Below are 6,000 nucleotides of genomic sequence, written 5' to 3'. Positions count from 1 at the left end.
GAGACGGAAGCAGGGTGTCAACTGGGCTGTGCAGGACACTCTGGCCTGTCTAGACAGCCTTTTCTTTTATGTTTACCACAGACCAGCCCAGTAGTTTTTTTTCTTTTTGAAAATGGCTAGCCCAGTTTTTTGGTGATTTGTCAAGTAAGTCGCTTTATTAGGCCTGTTGGGCTGCAAATCTTTCAAGACGAGGAGAGCTTCATTCGGCTGGCCGAGAAAATGGCATATCAGTAATGAGAAATGGGTTGTACATTTTTAAAACACATCAAACTGGCAATTATTTTCAAACATCTTTTTTTCATTTCGTGATTTTAAATTGCATTGATTTTTATGCGTGGACAATTTATTGGATTTTATATTGATATACATTTATTTTTAAAATCGGTCTGAATGTGACTCGAAATTTCAGGATTAAAAACAGTTCAGACCGCACCGACATATGCAAAATTTCGTATAATTTTTTAACCGTGGCCACAATATGGGATGTAATGCTAACATAAAGAATATGGGCTCTAAAAAACCCGTAAGAATTAGCAAATGGGATGTAAATTATTTGAAATAATGACAGATGGGTTGTATGTTGTTTTCCACAGATTTGAGGCTTTCCACAGATGGCCTGTATACTGTTGGATGTCAATCCAACGGCCGTCGTGCTTCTTCAATCTCTGCTCTTCCTGCTCCAGCCGCTCAAACAAGCGCCGGCGGGACTGCCTGCTCCCTCCTCCCCGCGGCCGGCTGTGCTGCCGCGCAGGCCTCACCGCCCCATCGTACTCCCATCGCTGGCCTAGCCATCCCTCTACTCACCCACACCTGCTGTTATTCTCCGGCGACGGCAGACGAACCAGTAAACCCTCATACAGTCGTACTCCCCTCCGCGTGGGAAACAAAAACAACGGTCGAGTCTTCCCTGCCTCCGTGTCGTTCCCTTCCTAGGCCTCGCCGTCGTCCACCGCCCTGGTGCTCTCGGCGTGGCGTGGTCAGCATGGTCAACGACCGACATGCATCTGAAGTGGACTATACGTGGAGAGGCTGACAGCTGGGTCCATGGCCGCACGCAAGGAAATGCCTCCTTATTACACGCAAAATAATGATTTCCTCCACCTGACATCTGGGACCCACCGAAACGGCCTCTGTATTTGACGAAAAAACGTTACCGCCGCTGACAGCTCGGACCCACCAGCTATATCTTCGCACGCAAGGAAGTGCCTCCTTATTACGCACAAAAAAAATGAATACTCCCCCTGCTAGCTGGGACCCAGTATAGTGGGCCTACTAAATTGACGGGGACGAAGGGCTTTGTCAACTTAGTCAATATGCACGATTCTAGCTCGACTGACCGTACGATGTCCATCCAACGGCCGTAGTGCTTCTTCAACCTCTGGTCTTCTTTCTCCAGCCACCCAAACCAGCGCCGGTTGTGCCGCTTGCTCCTGCCTCCCGTGGCCGGCTGTGCTGCCACGGAGGCCTCACCGCCCTCATACTACTCCCACCGCTGGCCAGGCCATCCCTCCACTCCACTCACCCACACCGCCTGTTATTCTGCGGCGATGGCAGCGCAGCCGAACCAGTGAACCCTCGTACTCCTCTCCGCGTGGGCATCCACTGCCGCGTCTTCCCCGGCTCCGCGTCGTCCCCTTCCTAGGCCTCGCCGTCGTCCACCGCTGTGGTGCTGTCGGCGCGCTGTGGTCAATGTGGTCAACGACCGAATTCCATCGGAAGAATACTATACGTGGAGAGGCTGACAGCTGGGTCCACGGCAGCCGCAAGGAAGTGCCTCCTTATTATGCGGAAAATAATTATTCCTCCACCTGACAGCAGGGACCCACCGGACTGGGTCACTAGTATTTTGCGAAAAAATCGTTTCCCCCTGACTACTGGGACCCACCGGACGGGCCACCGTATTTCGCGAAAAAAACGTTCCCCCGCTGTCAGCTCGGACCCACCAGAAGTGCCTCCTTATTACGCACAAAAAATGAATACTCCCCCGGCTAGCTGGGACCCACCTTGCTGGGAGGCTGACTTGTGGGCCTACTAAGTTGACGGGGATGGAGGGCTTTGTCAACTTATTCAATATGCACGATTCTAGCTCCAGTGACCGTACGATGTCCATCCAACGGCCGTAGTGCTTCTTCAACCTCTGGTCTTCTTGCTCCAGCCGCCCAAAGCAGCGCCGGTCGTGCCGCCTGCTCCTGACTCCCGTGGCCGGCTGTGCTGCCGCGGAGGCCTCACCGCCCCCTACCATTCCCACCGCTGGCCAGGCCCTGCGGCGATGGCAGCCTCACACCGCAGCCGAACGAGTGAACCCTCATACTCCTCTCTGCGTGGGCATCCACTGTCGCGTCTTCACCGGCTCCGCGTCGTCCCCTTCCTAGGCCTCGCCGTCGTCCACCGCCCTGGTGCTCTCGGCACGGCGTGGTCAACATGGTCAAGGAACGACTTCCATCGGACATGGACTGTACATGGAGAGGCTGACAGCTGGGTCCACGGCGGCAGCAAGGAAGTGCCTCCTTATTACGTGGAAAATAATGATTCCTCCACCTGACAGCAGGGACCCACCAGACGGGCCACCGTATTTCACAAAAAAAGACGTTTCCCCCCTGACTGCTGGGACCCACCAGCTACACCTTCACACGCAAGGAAGTGCCTGACAGTCGGGACCCACCTGGTCGAAGCGTATGTAGCGTTGTCATTCTGGTCGCGAACGTGTATGTACATATATACTGGTGGATGTAGAGGCGCGCACGTGTCGTAGTAGATGCGGCCAGGGTGCAAGAAAGAAAATACGGCCACGTATGTGTACATACGGGCGGGGTCTCGAACGCCTACTCGCGCATACATATGGCGAGGGCTCGTGTACATGGCTGGGTCAGAACGGAGAAACAGCGTCGTCGTCGTGTTCATGGGTCGGGACGGAATGCGTGGTCGTGTTCATCGGGAGGGCTTGGATGGAAGAGGCGATGGAAACGAGGCCTGGCGTACCGCACAACGGAGGAAACGGACCTCCTACGGTCGAAACGGGGGTCCTGTTGATCGGGAGGGGTGTGGCGTACCGCAAAACGGAGGAAACGGACCTCCTACGGTTGAAACGGGGGTCCTGTTGATCGGGAGGGGTGTGGCGTACCGCAAAACGGAGGAAACTAACTTGTGTTGGAGCGCTACGGTCGAAACGGGGGTCCTGTTCATCGGGAGGGGTGTGGCATACCGCAAAATGGGACTCCACGAGATACTGTTCATCTCCACTGTCGACCTCCTCCAGCCTCCACGAGCTACTGTTCATCCACCGTCGACCTCCTCCAGCCTCCACGGGCTCCTGTTCATCCAGCCTCCACCGCGCGCTACTCCACCGGCTACTGTTCAACCACCCCTCCACCGTCTACTGTTCCTCCAGCCCTCCACACCACAGGGTCCTGTTCAACCACCTCTCCACGGGCACCCCTCCACCGTCTACTGTTCATCCTGCCCTCCACACCACGGGGTCCTGTTCATCCACCCCTCCACGGGCACCCCTCCATCGTCTACTGTTCATCCAGCCCTCCACCACACCACGGGGTCCTGTTCATCCAGAGGCAACGCTACCGCTCACTGTTCATCCAAACCCCCCCTCTGCGCAACGCTCACTGTTCATCCCATCGATCGGCTTCAGTTAGCAGTAGCCAAGGAATCGCTCGATCGGGTTCAGTAACGCGTAGCCTGCAGTGCAATCGCTCGGGTTCAGTTAGAGCCTAACGCCTCGCTCGGGTTCAGTTAGAGCCAACGCCTCGCACACACGCGTGTACGTGTACGAGAGAAACGTGCATCGCTCGGCCCCCGACCTCCCACCGTAACTGGGAACTCCCCGAAATTTTCCTCCCCCTCGCTTCTACCACGGTTTTTCCGTCATGGACGGCCCAAAGAATGTCATGCAGCTGCGTCTCCTGCCCGCCCAGGACGAAAAGCCCATTTTCTGTCATGATTTTTTGTCATAGAAGTAGGAGCCCACCACATCTACGATGATACCGGGTTTTGTCACTATTATCGTCATAGAAGTGTCATATGTATGACAAATTTTTTTTTCGTTCGGCCCAAAATGTCACGGATATGTCTTTTTTTTGTAGTGTGTGCACATCCCTAGAGCTGTTCAACTTGGTGACCAAGTGCGCCAGGGCTGAGGAAGGGCGTCTCTCCCTCCTCAAGCTCCCAGCAACCGACCCAGAAGAAAAGAAGCTCAAGGCCAAAGACGTGAAGCGCAAGGGGGCTGCCGTGCTAGCAGCGGAACCGGACACCAAGCGAGGCAGGGATCAGTCCGAGTCATCCAAGGGCGGACGGTACTGCGTGTACCAGGACCTCCACACCCACAACACCAATGAATGTCAAGAGCTCAGAGCCGTGCGAGATGGGCGAATTGGCCGACGCCCAGAGCACAACGACAGGGGCTATGGCCGAGGAGGAGGAAGAGGAAGAGGTGGCGGACGACGGGAAGACCGTGGCCTTCGCCAGGGATGGCGTGACCGCCCTCGCGAGGACCGCTGGCAGGACCAGCCTCGCGAGGGAGGCTGGAGGGACCAGCCTTGTGAGGGCCACCCGCACGGCAACGCAGGCCTCCCTCCTCTGCCGCCTCCACCAAGGAGGAACGAAGACCAACAACCAAGACGATGGGGCTAGGGGCTTCCAAGAGCCGTGTGCAATTGCTTGCATCTTGGGTGGCGCCCAGGCCCTGGCCTCACAGCGCATCTTCAAGGAGTTTGCTCGCGAGGTGAATGCAGTCCTTCCCAAGCTTGAGGCCACGCGCCCTCTCAGGTGGTCTACGTGCGCGATCACGTTCAGTTCCGCAGACCAGCTCAAGTGTGCGGCAACGGCCGGAGTCCTCCCGATGCTTTGCTCCCCAGTCATCAGCAACGTGCAGGTCACCAGGACCCTCATTGATGGCAGGGTAGGACTCAATGTCCTGTCTGTCGAGACGTTCGACAATCTCCAAGTGTCGTACGACCAGCTTCAGTGGACCAAGCCTTTCTCAGGAGTCACTGATGGTTCCACTGTTCCGATTGGGCAGGTTCGCCTTCCGGTCACCTTCGGGCAACGCAACAACCACCGCACCGAGCTCATCGACTTCGATGTCGCTCACATCCGCCTGCCGTACAATGCCATCCTCGGGTACCCAGCCCTAGCCAAGTTTATGGCAGTGACTCACCATGGTTACAATGTCCTCAAGATGCTAGGAAGCAGTGGAGTCATCATCGTACCCTGTGAAGAAAGGGACGCAGTGTGCTCACTCGAGCGTGCGTTCCAAGCCGCAGCAATCGAAGACCCAGATCGCAGGAGCGGGAGGCCTCCCGAGGCGACCCTCAAGAAGAAGAAGACCTCACCTGGCCCGAGCCACAAGGAAGCAGGCACCTCCGGAGGTATTGCATCAGGATTCGCGCCCGATCAGGGAGCGCCACCCTCTCGCGCATAGGAAGGCGTGCCCGGCGCCCTCCTTAGGCAGGGCTCGGGGGCTCTCTCTTGGAGAGCCGCCGACCTTGCCAAGGTCGCGGGGGAGGCGCTCGGGCACCACTTGGAAGGGTGCTTTCAAGCACGCTTCCCTCAGGAAGGTACAAGTCAAAGGAGACCAAACCCTCAAGAGTTCATCGCAAGAAACACCCATGAGCTACAAGAGTCCAGAGTCATGCGCGGCTGCCGCCGCTCACCTGCCATGGCCCCACATCCAGGCGAGGATGGAGGACTGCGCGTCTGCACCGACATACCAGGGCTCAACCGAGCTGCATCCCAGGAGCGCCTATGGCCTTCGGCCGTAGGGTGCTGCGAGGAACCACCTCACAGCTACGTTCGCATGCCCTTCGGCCTGCCGAGCGCGGTCGCCGCACATCGGCGCCTGTTGAGGAGCATTCTGGAGGCTCAGGAGGACAGGCATCACGTGGTCCTGGCGGAGGTGGCGATGGTCCCCGAAGACCTGCACGTGCCACCGGAGCCTCCCGAGGCCCCTGGGCCTGGGGGCTCATGAGGGCCGTCGTCTTCACCGCGCAT

Source organism: Triticum urartu, chromosome 6, assembly GCF_003073215.2.
Source record: "Triticum urartu cultivar G1812 chromosome 6, Tu2.1, whole genome shotgun sequence".
In the NCBI taxonomy this organism is placed as follows: domain Eukaryota; kingdom Viridiplantae; phylum Streptophyta; class Magnoliopsida; order Poales; family Poaceae; genus Triticum; species Triticum urartu.
This window is presented reverse-complemented; position numbering follows the sequence as displayed.